This window comes from Rhopilema esculentum, chromosome 18, assembly GCF_057945365.1.
Source record: "Rhopilema esculentum isolate cy_ngs chromosome 18, ASM5794536v1, whole genome shotgun sequence".
In the NCBI taxonomy this organism is placed as follows: domain Eukaryota; kingdom Metazoa; phylum Cnidaria; class Scyphozoa; order Rhizostomeae; family Rhizostomatidae; genus Rhopilema; species Rhopilema esculentum.
In genome coordinates this window covers 3554591-3569620 of record NC_142832.1, presented here as the reverse complement: position 1 = coordinate 3569620, position 15030 = coordinate 3554591, and the positions used below count along the sequence as shown (strand labels likewise).

At 35.9% G+C, this 15030-nt stretch overlaps 1 protein-coding gene across 7 annotated transcripts in view; it reads left to right on the top strand.

Moving 5' to 3' along the window:
* Positions 1-15030, top strand: part of LOC148958081 (cadherin EGF LAG seven-pass G-type receptor 2-like) — a 58613-nt gene that overhangs the window by 16841 nt on the left and 26742 nt on the right. For 4 of the 7 annotated variants that reach the window (XM_089113843.1, XM_089113848.1, XM_089113845.1 and 1 more), the window contains exon 1: positions 10280-11698. The gene's annotated coding sequence lies outside the window, so the exon portion shown is untranslated. Of the gene's footprint in view, positions 1-4751; positions 4840-10279; positions 11699-15030 lie in introns of those variants that run through there. The other 3 variants (XM_089113850.1, XM_089113849.1, XM_089113846.1) reach the window with 1 other exon arrangement.

Below are 15030 nucleotides of genomic sequence, written 5' to 3'. Positions count from 1 at the left end.
CGAGAGGAAGGACCAGGACACCGCTCGATAACCATAGCTTTTTAGTGTTCTAATACTACCTTCGGTTGCTAGGTAACACAAATATAAAAATAAAAACGATTATATAAAGAATATACAACTAAATTACAAAAAATGTCAACTAAAATAATCTAGTGAAAAAATTGGGTGCAGTTTCACATTTGTTGTCAGGTTAGCATTATACCGAGTTTCAATGATTTTTAATTTACTTCATAAATGATTGTGATCAAACACGAAGCAAGTATGAATATGATTAAAGCCCTCTCGATTAAAGCTTTCCTTGTTATAGGTGTGGTGGAGGAAGTGAATGTGGAGTATGACAGTCCTTTGAAACAAGTCTCGAGAGAATCCACCATTTTTCTACCTAAGGCAAGTTATCCCTTCCTTCAATCAACGATCTACGATTTTCAAAACCATTCTCGATAAACTGTAAAAACAGGGCGTGTCCTGAGTGTAGTACTTGCGATTCCTTTATTTTCAGTGACCTGTCTGTAGGGCATCAGACCTTTGACAACAAATTTTCTGGTCTCTGTCTTGACATTGAATAAGGCGATATTTTAATGCGCAGAAAATAATTTCTTTTTGCAACGTAACAGTTGCAACCGCTGTTGCAAAAACTGACTTCATGTCCAGACGTTTGAATACAGAGTTGAAACTCACAAAACCGCACAGAAACAAATCACTCAAATGAACCGCCTATGACCCGATAGAAAGAAATTTTTAGACGCAAACTCAAATGACAGTCCCTTTCTTTTATTCTAATTACACCGCAGATTTCGTACTTAATGGCACCTTCAACCCCTTTTTTATTTTAATTCTACCACAAATTTGTACGAATTTTCTTACATGATGAGAGATAACCTTGTAAGTTCAATTGAAGTCTTTATCGTTTCTGTTGGGCTTCTGCAAGGAGACGCGCTCGCTCCTCTGCTTTAGATTGAATTGTTTGATGTTCAGTTCAAATATGCTGGCAAAAGAATAACATTTTTTTGTAACAACATTAGAATGGTCAAGTCCTAGACTCTTGGAAAAAGCTTTAAAAATTCTTATTGTGTTCTCAATTTCACAACGACATCGACTTCATATGACTCGATTTTATGTCATCATTTTACATTAGGCATTCACACATCTTTTCCATCCAGTTACTGTAGTGTTCTCATCATTCAAACTATGTCATGTTTTTAGTATTATTGTCAAGCCTAAGCCTTCCCTGGAATTTTTAAGGTTCGCGTTCTTTCAAATTATGTTTTTTTAAAGAAAGTCGCGTTTGTGAGTATCAGTAAGTCGGATAAAAAATCCCAGTTTCATCTGTTTTGCTCAAGATATACAATTTGCCTATGTAGAAGATGTTCCTAAAATTGGCATGTTCTTTTCATCTCCAAGCTTATCGTGACCTATAATATTGTCTTTCACATTTGTGCCTGCTTTTGATAACTTAGCTTTTGTTCGTGGATGAACTTCTAATTGTTTTCCTTATCAAGAAAATGGAAACACAAAGAATAGCGCGAAACGAGAACCCTCGTGTCAGGAGAATTAGTTCCAGCATTCTTTTCAAGGATTTTCCAGAAAATCCTCTTTAATCTGATTACATTGCAGTATTCATAACAACGAGGTTTGGAACGCTGCAACTAAGACGATCGAGTTTCTCACAGAGTTTGTTTTTATATCGTACTAAGTTTAAATTCATGAAGTCAGAAATGACCAGGTCATTCTATTCGAAGTAATTGGCATAAAGAGACCGAGGTATCCTATCTCGTTTTGGGTTTAAGCCTCTCATTTGATGCTACACTATGATTCGTTGCTCTTTTTTCTAGATATTACAACCAGACAGTGATGATTGAATTTTCGTACCTTATCATAAGACCATTTGTCAGTAATCTAATATTTCAATCCTCTCACAAGGTAATCCTTAGCCCCGCTTTGATTTGACCAGCGATTCAAAGATAATTTCATTAGGTACTTATAAGTTGAGTTCAAAACAGAGTTGAATTCAGATCATGTTTTTTTGCCCCTACCATGGGTGCTAGCTCTTCTAGAGGCGAGTCCAACAACAGTGGACGGAAGACCCTCTTCTGTCGGGCCTGCTTAAAAGCTTTGCTCCACTGCTTAGAGGCTCTGATACCCATTGTTCTTGGCCTATATCTAATCATTCTCATTTTCCATAAATGCCACCACAAGCAGCAATTTGCGAGAGTTACTCGAATTATTGTGTTCCCTTCTAGACGAAGTCGCTGTCAACAAGGCATTTTTACCTGCCTCTTCACTGCAGTGCACTCCAAAGCCGGGACTTTGTTTGTAAATACGAACAATCCTGTCGTGAGATCCAAAACTAACGTCCCTTAATAGGTCTAGCTCCCTTTCCAAGCCGCCCAAATTTTCACCCTTTCTCTTTTCTCTAACATATGGCGATTTCCAGCAGGAATAAACATAAGACTTATTCGTGAGTTCTTCCTTTTTCTTTGTTAAGGCCTTTCCCATTTCCTTAGCACGAAACTCTTAGAAGTATTGAAATGTTTTTCATTGTTGTCCGAATTGCAGTCTCAGGAAACCTAAATAAACTTGACTTTACCTTCAAGATGAAGCACATAAGAACAGCCTCTCAGTAGTCTATAATCTCTTCATTGAATTCTTTACGAACGCTGCATTTTTAGTTTAAACAGGTTTATAACGCACGGAAACATGCAACTAACGAAGGACAGCGATAACAAAAGAGTAACAGACTATTTCACGTTTTGGATCAATATCTGGCCTCAGAAGGAGATTATCGTCCTCCCTCTAATCTTCTTCGAGAATAGCCTCGTCAACATATTGAGAGGACGAGGCGGGTATATTATTTAATTTCTTGGGCCATCTAAAATGACTTGGGCAGGATAACATTCTTTTTAAAAACTGTCTTTAGGTTTTAGAATATTCTTTACTAAATACTTTCACTCGAACAAGAGTGGTAAGGAAACGTGATAGTTCATCAGCATTGACCTTTGTTTTATTTTCTTACTTCTAATTATTCTTGACACTTGCACCACTTGTTCGTCTACTGTACCACTTGTTTGGGACTTGCACCACTTGTTCGTCTACTGTACCACTTGTTTGGGAATGGCACCATTTGTTCGTCAACTGTACCACTTGTTTGGGAATGGCACCATTTGTTCGTCAACTGTACCACTTATGTGGGACTTGCACCACTTGTTCGTCTACTGTACCACTTGTTGGGGATTTGTGCCTCTCCTTGTTGACTTGGTCGACATGTTTGTGACTTGCACCACTTGCTTATGAGGTTTACAATTTGTCCTTGCGTTAAGCCAGAATTATGTTTCATTTTAAGTTCTTCTGATTACTAACATTCGAGTAGACGTAATGAGTAAAAACTCTGAAGGCAATATTTTCCTGCCGAAGTAGTAACCAAAACTCATTTTCTTCTTTTTTAACATTCATATGTTTATTTTTAGTTGCATTGTTGCCTTTTTATACAAGCCAAAATTAATATACTGTACCTCTTGCAAAATCGTTTTGTTTACAAACTGACACCTCCAACCTACGTAATACAATAAATTATCTTCCTGTTTCTCCTGATTCTTGATTGATTCGTTGGTTAAGTCAGACTTTTTGAAAAAGTAAAACTTTAAAGCTAATCCCTTTAGGGAAAAAATTCTAATGAAATATATGAATCTATGACGCTACGGCAAATAGGCTTTCGAGATAATCAACGTTATGTTAAGCAGTATTATTGACAGGTCAATCTCATCAGTGGATTTGTTACTGAAGTATGATACGTCGAGGTTTATCGTTTACTATTTCATTACCCTACTTTCTCACATTGAGATCATAAAAGGGGATCTGCAATCCGTAGTTCCAGTCATGTTTTTGAGGACATAAACTTTAATGGCAACACCAATTGGTCAGTCTGTTTTGGTTTGTTGTCTTTCCATTCCTTTTCCAAACCAATCCTACTTTCAGTTTTAGCCTCTCACAGCGTTGACATCTTCCTTGCAAAGAGAACAAACATTACATTTATTTGGCTAAAGTATAAAAATGAATGCCACTATCTCTTAAAACACTCAGATGACGTTGCAATATGAAGCGAAATGTCATTAAAAATAACGAAAACACCAAGCATGGTTCTAAATTTGTTGTCTTTAATAGAAATTGGTGTCATATTCAAATATCGTGAGTTACTACATTTGTAGTTTATGGAATATAGTTTTTCTATCAGATTACTTTGGAGATTGAAATCAGTGGTTAATCTCATCGTGCTCAGTGGATATATCTTTCTATTACTGAAAATTACGCAAAATACCAAGCATGATTCTTAATTTTTCGACTTTTGTAGAAATTTGTCCAATGTACAGTCAGTTTATCCTGCCATGATAAACATTACCTTATTACAAGAAATGTCATTTTGAAGTAGCCTCGGCTAGACTGAAAAACTTTGCTTACGCTACCTGCTTATTCTGATGTTTTTCGTTAAAGTTTTCTTCTTTGAAGCCAAGAAACATTACGTCTGTTTATTAAAAAAAACAACAGTGTTTCCAGGCAAGGCAGAATGATTTTGCTGATAAATTGTGAAGTGTGACTGACACCACACCCTCACTCTTTCGTTCTACTGCAACCTTGCTAAACCGTGACAAGCTTCTATTCTATGTCATGATTATATTTCACCCTTTTTACTGTAGATTTTACCTTTGCTGGCAAGAACTACTTTGTGAAAAATTATACCTTTTTGTCCTTCTTTTCAGAACTTTTAAAACCTCTCTGTTTTGTTGGCATCCTTGTTGTGAAGTACGTAAAAACTTGGGACAAGTACATAACAACTTGGGATTTGAGGTAAGTTTCAAAATCTGTATTTTGCAATATGCTGCAACGTATAGTATAAACAGGGCCCACGCTACGGGAGGGGGGGGCGTTGGGGGACATGGCCCTTTTCTGGTAAGCAAAATTATTCCAAAAGAGAACCTGTTTTGGAGCACTAAATTCAAGTTCGATTTATTGAACTTGTCTCCTCCACCTTGAAATTGGTGGCGTGGGCCCTGATAGATACAGGAGCTTTGGGCTAAGTGAAAGTCGAACGAGAAAGCTATCGAACTTTGAAATAGCCCTGAGTTACCCCTACAAAATAACTGTAGTATAGGTATTCCTTGGCATATCTACCAGTATCTTTGGCCCGAGATTTTGGTTTTCATGAATTTTGGTTATTTTAAAGCAGCTATGAGTTCTCTGGGAGTGTCTGGTCACAGTCAATCTCTGACACTAGGAATTGTGAGTGCCACTCATTGGCATTATTTTCATCATTCATCACTTTCTTAAAAGAGCACCTGAAGGAAATATTTTCATGAAGCATTTTGTTAATGAAGTAATTCGTATGAAGTTGGAAGTTAAGGAAATGCATACGTTCAATGCTGAGAAAATTTGTTCAAAATGAAAAACAGGTAGAAATAATGGGTTAGCCACAAAGAAACAACTTCTTTAAGATTTTCTGTGTGGAAGAATGTTTGTTTACAAAATTTGTAAGCTGGGAATAATCTTACAAAAACCGGCATAAAGAGTTCATGGCGCCAAGACAAGCCAAATGTCTGTAGAATGAAAGGGGGATATGCAACCTAGTTTTGCAACCAAACTTCTGGGAAAATTAGACAATTGTTTCTTGCATCGAGAGGTAGCTCGGGCCCAGGAGTAATTCACAAAACTGGACCCCTTGAGAAAATTTGCCATGCCTGTCAGTTTGCCGTTTGCCGGAGAACAGGGGAAACGCTCTTTTTAGGTACAATTGTGGAGATAAATTTTTAAGGATTTTTACAAGAATGTGCTAAATCAACACTTTACACTTTACATGAATCAAGGGCATGTGGAAATTTCTCTCTGATAAACTTACAGGCATAGATTCCATATAAGTAGCTGAAATAGCAGCTTTTTTGCATTGCAAGTAGATCTTGTTACTTTATTACGGGCCCATCGAAGCACGGGCCCCGTACCTATTGCCCCTCCTAACCTCCCTTTCGACGTCCCTGGTTTCTTGTATCAATAAAAGTGATCAAATCTTTCTCCAGGGTTTTCATTTTTTGCCGTTGACATTAGAATATTCCGCTAATTGAACATTTAGAACCAAAGAAATTATGAGACTGGTCTTAAAACTAAACTTGAATCCATTTATCTCCTAAACAGAAAAATTTAAAGTTCAAATTAGATGCAGTGTACGGGAAGCTTGTTTGTAGTGCCAAATTAAGCTCAAGTTGGGTCTGATACTGCAGCTCAAAGAGGGTTCATTTTAGGGCCTATTCAGTTTCAGAAAATTCTCATCTGTTTTCATCAGGCCTATTTTAGGAATGAGCTTAATGCTGCAGCACCAACAGCACTCGATACAATCCTAACCAAGAGTTTTTGCTTCAAAACTTCACATACTGAATTTATATTTCCAAGTTGGACCGTTCCTTTGTAGAAAGTAAAAATTTGTTTCCCTTGCTCTGTACTTAGTTTCCTTCTTTCCATGGCACCCAGGGGTAACATCATCGTTGCTGGAATCAAACCCTAATTTTGCATAGATTGTATGAACTGCTTGCCTATTGATCGTATGCATTTTTCCAATAAGAACCAGTAAACCTAAGTTCAGGCTGGATTTTTCTTAATTTGTTCTTAGATTTGGAGGGTATAAGCAGTGCAATTGCTAGCCATTGTGCCTTGTGGAAGGTGCTGAGGCCTCTTTTGCCAACAAAATGAGTTAGACATCTTTATTTGCCGACAAATTTTTAAATTCTCTGAAAAAGCACAGTTAGATGGCAAAAACCTCGTTTTTGAGATTAAAAATTGTTCAAAACAGCATCTCACAGTTGCTTTGCCTGAGTTTGTTCTTGATTTGTTTCTAACTTTTGACCAATTTTCAGGCTCGTGTTCTTATAGAATTGTTCTCATAAAAAGAGTTTAGGATACACAAAATGGTCGACAAATATTTTCCCGTAAACTCCTTTTTTATCTCATTTGAATCTTCAAGTCCAAAATGCAAAACGATAACCATTTGATGATGGAAAACGTGTTACAGAAGGATGTTGTTGTATTCCATAACAATTTTTCGTTTCCATGCAAAATTCTATTGGTTGCGTAGGTTATTGTCTATGTTTTGGTTTTATGTTCTATATTTCAATAAATGGGAGGAAGTATCGGAAATAAATAGTGATTCTTCTGTAAATGAATGTTGCTTAAAAGAGGATAAAACACAACGCAGTTTGTTTAAATCTTAAGGTTTTTCTATAACTTGTTTGCTAAGATCTTAATCTGGTTTGTACAATTAATTGTTATAATTAACAGTTTCAATAACCAAGTATAAAGAATTAGAAGTTTAAGCATAGATAATTTTGTTATCTCCTGAATGTTGGGATGTATCATCTCAAATGTGTTTTTGACAAATGAAAAACATATTTGCTCTTAAGAAATTGTTTGAAAGGAACATTTGATTTCCAACGAGCTATATAATAATAACAAAACATTATTGAAACATTGAAAGGATTTTGTTTTAGCCAATGTAACAAATTAACAAGGTTCTTATTGTGTTTATACATCTTTTCAAGCCAATGTTACTTGCATACATTTTTTCCCACCTCACTGCTGGATTACTCACAGTTGATGGTACTGAGGATGTTTTTACCACCTCCGTGAATCCATTCATTGGGGATAGGAAGTTATCATTTGAGATATCAGGCCCTGAATAATGTCTTCGTGTGCTAGATGAAAAGATTTGGATGGAAATTATTTTATTAGTTTCATTTGGTCTCAAAATAATTATTCATCCAAGGGAGAAGCATCAATACAAGATACTGCCTTACAACTTGCCCTGTAAACTAAAAGAAATGGAATAAATTCCCTAATTACAACATGAAATCCAGATCAGCTTTTTAAGGATTAGAAGCAATCTCTCTGTGCTTACATTATTTGAAGATTGCTTGCTACAAAGTTATCATTGCTAAGTATTCGTGCAAAAGACCGGAATACGCGCCTAAATATCTGCTATGACGTCACCAATGCTGCTAAGTGCATATTGCGAATAGGGCACATGTGTACTGACTATAACATCAGACGATAATTGGTTGAATTATCAGAATAATTTGTTTCTTTTTTAAAACAGCTTATTGATGTCTCAACCTATACGGAACTATGTTTGTTTTTATGAACCTATATATCTTATTTTATTGGCTTTGCGCTCTTGCTTTTCAATTTTGTGTTTGAAAATTTTGCACAATTGCTAAAGGCAATCTGTATGTTAAAAAATATTGCTTTTGGTGTCAGTAGAATCTTATTATATCACCTAGACTCACATAAACGAATTAAAGAAATGGTTCCAAGGTACTACTTCCTCTTTGTTTTAGCCACAACAGGTTGTGAACAGTTATTAGCAGAAACATAATTCCATTGCTTTTAAGAAGAATCTGATAAAAACTAACAAGGTAGATGATGGTACACGAAATAGTCGGTAATAACCATTCTAATTCAGTAATTCTGTCCGCGGCTAGCTTTTGCACGATTTCCGAGGTCATATGATGCACAATACACTATTTGCGAGCCCAGGTCAATTCAATTGACGTTTTCAGAAGCATAGGCAGGAGATCAGAATAAATTCACTTAGTTGTTGGGGAGACGAACGAGAAGAAGTTTTCGATGTACGAGGCAACCCTCCGTCTTGGAGTCAGAACGCATGCGTAATAATGACTTAGAAAAATCAAACTTAGAAGCTAATGTAAGAAACTAAGACCCAACAGCTCCTTTATGCAACTTTCGAGCCAGAACCATGAACAATCTGTCTCTTGAAAAAGTAGGGTGCTTTTTGCTGGGAGTTTCTGTTCGCAAATGGATTTCTTGGTCTCGTTTACCATGCGAGGGCTGAGCGGACTGATTGGTCAAGACAAGGAACCAATCAAATCGATAACACTAATTTTCTTTGATTAGCAATTAAGATTATTTTCCGTTCGTTGGTTATTTTGTATTGACCAATCAGCGTGGGCCAGATCCTTACATGGTTAAAGATTGAAAAACGACTTTTTGTGTACAATAGATCACTGCAAAGAAAACAATGCTTTTTCAGGAGTCAGACTCTTTCTGGATCTTGTTTTAAAGGTGCATATGTAAGTTGCTGGGTCCAAGTTACTTTAACTAGGTGCCAATTTTTATGATGATTTAGCTGTCAATTCTTAGTTATATAGATGTCTTCTGGTGACTCCAGATGGTTTAGGATCAATTTTTTAACTAAAATTAAAACAAATTACAAATTTTTATACTATTTTAAATGCTTTTAAGTTACGCAGGTTGATTTAAAGAGTTGGTATTTTTCAAGAATGAACGATAAACAGCAGCAAAATTATTTTGCAAAATCCAAACTTGTTATCACGGAGAAAAAGTCTCTGCAACGATATATCTAAATGTCAATTCTAATTTCTAGACTATTTTATAATCATTATCCTTCCTTTAGAAGGTATGCCTGCCTCAACTCAGTTCTAAAGCCTTGGGGTTCTAGATTTCTATTTTCCCACCAATAGTCACTATCGAATTCTTATACCTTTGCAAAGAGAGGTTTTCATTCCTATTATAATTTGCCGGCATGAATAAGCCAGTGTGATCATTCTTTTTAACCAACTACGATAGAAGACTTTAAAATTAATATCATCTCTTGAACTTGGTTTCGATCAACCTAGGGGCCCATCATATTCCATCTTCACTTGGTGTTACATAATCGAAAATTCCCTGATAGCATTTTATCATTTTCTGTTGGTAACGGTTGAGAATTATTTCGCTTAGTTAAGCTCAACAGGAATAAGAATTTTAATGTCGTAGTAACATCTACATGTATGAAGGTTGGGTATAGTTGCGAAAACTCTGGGATTTTTTCTTAGAGCTAACGAGCCTCTGTGATTTTTTAAGAATCAAATTATGCTATTGAAAACTAGGTTTTTATAGGTAAAATTTTATATAAGGAAATAGTTATATGAAAAGAGCTTTTTGGTTGATTTTAAGATAGTTTACTCATGAAATCATCCCATCAGCAACATTTAAATGGAATTCTGCTTGTATTTTTTTGGATTTCAACAATACCCCTTCTACAAGGTCGCATTCCCATTTTCCAAGGCTGGAACAATAATCGGATTTCTCCTTTTAGTTGTACGAGCTTTCATGCAAAATAACGAGAAAATTAGCATTGAATAAAACTTCTTTATCATCATGTTTCAGAAGTTATTTTATCAATAAAAAAATGGAAATACTCCGAATGTTTCAATTGATAATGTCAGATTAAGGTTGATTCTTCATCCTTTTATATGTGTAACAAAAGTTAGTTGAACATTCTCGAATCCATCATACAATAATTGTTCATCTATGGTCATTCATATTAAAAATGAATTTGTTTTGATTGTGTTTCACCTTAGAAATTGCTGCGGTATCTCAAATCTCGACCGTAATGTTTTTCGCTTAGAAATGACAGAAATGCTTATTCCTGAATTAAAAGATTTAATATATGTTAAACAATAATTAAATTTCACATTAGGAATCTGCCCCACTCTTTTCCTTATATTTGAATCAGAAATCTTCTAATAATCCAATTTAAACCACAACATTTGATTCTATTTGACAAGGCAATCTTCACTGCAATATGCTACGCCCCTTTGTTTTGATATTTATCCACATAGTTCCGTATCTATTTCCAATCAATGCTTTTTCTTCCCTACACGACAAATTGCTTTTAATTGCTTTATTTTATATTTTTATGGATACTTGTTTATCCTGTACTTTCTTACGATTGACTTGTGTTTGTGGTTTCAAACCCCCGGCAATCAAACAAAAAGGGCTAGCAAGCCGGGGCCGGAGTGCCTTAACTTCAGATAGCGTGGTTGCTTGCTAGCCGTTAGTGACTTACTGTAAGTCGGCTATTCTAGAGCTGAGATGATATTTCAATAACCTAATCAATGCTGTATACATGATATGAGATCTTCAAGTTGGTAAGAACCCTGAATACAAGCTGAATTCGAACACCTTCCTGAATTGGAATCATATAGAGAAACCTGTTCCGTGTGGGTTTCACTCTTCAAGTGAGGCAAGCTTTACCGAAGTTATTTCGCATGATTATTTGATCGATAAAGATTAGGATCAGAAATACGAAGTTTTCAATCAGGAAAAAGTCATGTAAACAGCCTCGAAAAGGTTTTGGTTTATTTTTGGAAAATTCTGACTCAAATGGTTCTTGTTCCACGTGCGCAAATCATTCTATATTCGAGAACGGTACCAAACGAACTCAGATTGTGATTGGGTCTTGGCAACAAAGTGTTACAGGTGAAAGGAACTATAAATTGGTTTTTAAAGGCATTGAGTCATGATAAAATGGACTGGGTATACCCCAATGGTATACCCTAAGTGCCAAAATCCGCTGAGTCATGATTTTCATGACTGCGTTGCTACCTTGAACTGGTCACATGAACTCCCCTCGTACTGATTGACAAAACAATTTTCATTAATAGCAAGTTGTCAACAACGGATGCCAATATCACATGAAACAGCAGCGATCACGCCGAAACCAAATGACCCCCTATAGAGAAAGCCTATTTTTCCATGACTCAAAGGTGCACTTTAATACGAAGTTCAAGTGTGCGAAGTCAAGGAAAGAAAATGAAGTTGGCTGTCTTCATTATAATTTCTGCATCAATTGCTTCTCTATGCGGTGAGTTGTTTAATTATTTGTAATGTTATTGAAAATTTCGATGCAACTTCATCACACAACTCAACAGCAATCAAAATTCAGTCAAAGATTGTTTATGTAGTCTCAATATATCCCGCCTTTTCAGCTGTAGGCTTTCTTGAAATACTGTCTCAAGTTGATTATCTAATCTCAAATTTCACATGCTTTTGGATTAACTTTCTCTTGGGTCTAATCGGGCAAAAACCATTTGTTTCAGCTTGAGGCGTATAAATGATTTACTGTCGTTCTAGAAAGGATCTTTGCACGAAGAACAATCTCAGAAACAGTGGCGGATTTAAGAGGGTAGGGGGTAACTAGGGGCAGTTGCCCCTCCCTCGACGAGTTGAAGCAAGTCTGGCGCCCCTTTTTTGGAAATTGTGCGCCCCTTTTGAAGAATGAGAATCAGGTGAAAAAGTTTCTGAAACCGATAGGTTAATTTGCTTCAAGGTGTAATGTTGGCCCTAGCTGGGTTTTGGTGCCATGTCAGTATGTGTTAATTCATTACTTTGATTTGCTGTCCTGTAACTATGTTGTCTAGCTGTGTCTGTACAGTTTGTGTTTGCTATGTTGATTGATGTAAACCAGAATTACATGTTATATCCAACTTTTATGTAAATTGTATTCAGTTGGCGACGTTGCTAAAACGAGGAACTAGCGGAACGTGCGCGGAATTAGCTGAACGACCGAGGAATGATCGCGGAACTAGCGGAACGACTACGGAATGAAGAGAGAACTAGCGGAACGACCAGGGAATGACCGCAGAAGGAGATGATAGGCGGAAAGATCCAAGAACAAAACAGCAATTCAACTTACTTCAACTTCAACATTTATTATCAGTATATTTAAAATAATTACAAGTGATACGACAATACTAACATAAAATATTGTAAGATTAAAAAGCATATTTTACATTTAAAATGAAATACTGAAGGACACGTAGAAATAACTCAGAAGAGATTTCGAGCTTTTGTGATTCTGAAAGTTACATGTTATAAATATAAAGAAACAGAATTAAGGAAAAATGCAAACATGAAGTTTTGTCAATAGCAATAACAGCAAGAATCGATAAAAGAGAGGAAACAACTTAAAGACAGTAAAAGTAAAAATAAAAAAGGAACTGAAATTAAAAGAAAAAGAGAGAGAAAGAAAATAGGAGTGCAATTCGAAAGTGTGATCATAAAATACAAGAGTTTTTTTTTAGGTGCTTATTAAACATTTGTTTATTTTTTGTATTACGCAATTCAAGAGAAAGAGAATTCCAAAATTTAGCAAGCTGATAAGAAATAAATTTTCGACTATAGTCTGTAGCTCCAAGAGGAAGGGAGAACAAACCCAAAGAGGATTGACGAGTATTGTGATGGTGTAGTGACCTATCTCTGACGTAATCATGTCCTCCATCGTCTCACTGTGATTAACACCTTTCATTGCCTCCGTACTCAAGTAACGTTACGCCCAGTTTTGTAATTATTTACTTAGTCAGTAAATTTATTAAGTTAAATTCATCAGTAAATTCGCAACGGTCACGCAACAACTTTCAGGGGGTGGATCCAGTGGGGTGCGAAGGGGCTCGAGCATCCCTCAGATTTGAGGAAAACCTTTTGGGGATAAAAGCTTATTCTACCGCAATTTTGTTTATTATTATTTGAACCATTACCGAGAAGTATGCACATCTCCTGAAATTGTTATATCCGCTTCAATCAATGCCCCGTCTCACAACTGTTCAACATTGTTATTTCAGTCCCAAGGATTAACTTAAGGTGCAGTGATGACCAATTTTTCAGTGATGAATCGAAAATGTGCAGTGATAAATTGAAAAATGTGCAGTGATGAATTACTTCACTTTAGAAATGCTCCAAATACTACTGATTTGGATGTTTTAAGAATAAAGACAAATGAATACAAACTATAATCAAGAGTCAAATGAGATAATAGAATCAATCTACGTGTAAAACTCAACTAAAACCAGCTTTAACAAAAAAATAATATACAGTTAATCACAAACGCACTTCATAATGCAAAAAGTGTTTTTAATAAAATAGAAATATTATTGGAAAAGAAATAGACAAAAAGAATAGTGCAATAAATCCTGTAATTGCTAAGACTCCAAGGAATAAGCCAAGGTCTGTGGGGTCTTATAAAGTAATTATCTGAATTATTTTCAGACTGGAATTAATCAAATGAAATAAAAGCATGTTTAAAATGATTGCAAGAAAATAACTGCTAGAAATATTCTGAAATACATTTTAAGATAGTCTAAGGGGCGTGGTCACAAGATATTTTCTGCTCGCTCCGCTCGCAGGCAAGCTTCTTCTTTCAGATTATCCTAAGGCCTCCGACAACCTGGGATTACTTGCATTGCATGGCCAAAAGACCCAATGCCACTACCACCATCAAATGACGGCCTGTTTCTCTTCTTTTGTATGAAATACAATACGCCACAATTATTGTAGTGAATACCATTTCTATCTTTGTTTTATATTAAGGTGAAAAATTTTTTTGGTTTGGGTATCCATAAAGTTAGCCAGGTATAGTTTTGAAAGATTAGTAGCAGTTACAGATTTGTATCATATAAACAAACCTCATATTACATAAAAAGTATGTAATATCAGCAAGGCTGTGTTTTGGACAGTTCTTAGAACACTGAAATATGTAACATAATTAGAGATCAAGTCCCTAAAAACAGCATTTTATGAAAAGAAACAGCTAGAAACAGTTGATTTGCCTTTTAAGGATCAATCAATAACTGACAAACACAGTAATTGCATTCCACACCATTTCCCCCATTCACAAAGAAATACTATATTGACTCCATAGGGTGGAAATGAAGAAAAAAATTCCCTGTTATCAGGTTTGCTACTCTGTTTTCTTTTGGCCAGGTTTGATATGTTCTGGTAAGATTTATACATAATCAGTAGCAGCTGTAGTTAGGCCAAATTACACTGAAAATAACAATGTAAAACTGGTCCGTCCAAAAGAGGTTCAGTCAAAACTTAGCCACACCCTTAGCCACACCCTATTAGCCCCAAAAATCTGCATTTTACGCTGTTTTGTGCAGTGATGAAAATTCCTTAAATTAATGCCTGTTCAGTCCATGCATTGAAGTGTTATCGAACTCCCCTGGTTGTACTGTATAGCATTCTACAGACTCGGAAAGCATTGTCTCCTCTTATAACCAGCCACTTGAGGAACCGGTGGCCTGTAAACTATACGGGTTTCTGCACCCGTGGAAGTGAATCTAGCCAATCACGGTGTAATGTTGGCCCTAGCTGGGTTTCGGTGCCATGTCAGTATGTGTTAATTCATAACTTTGATTT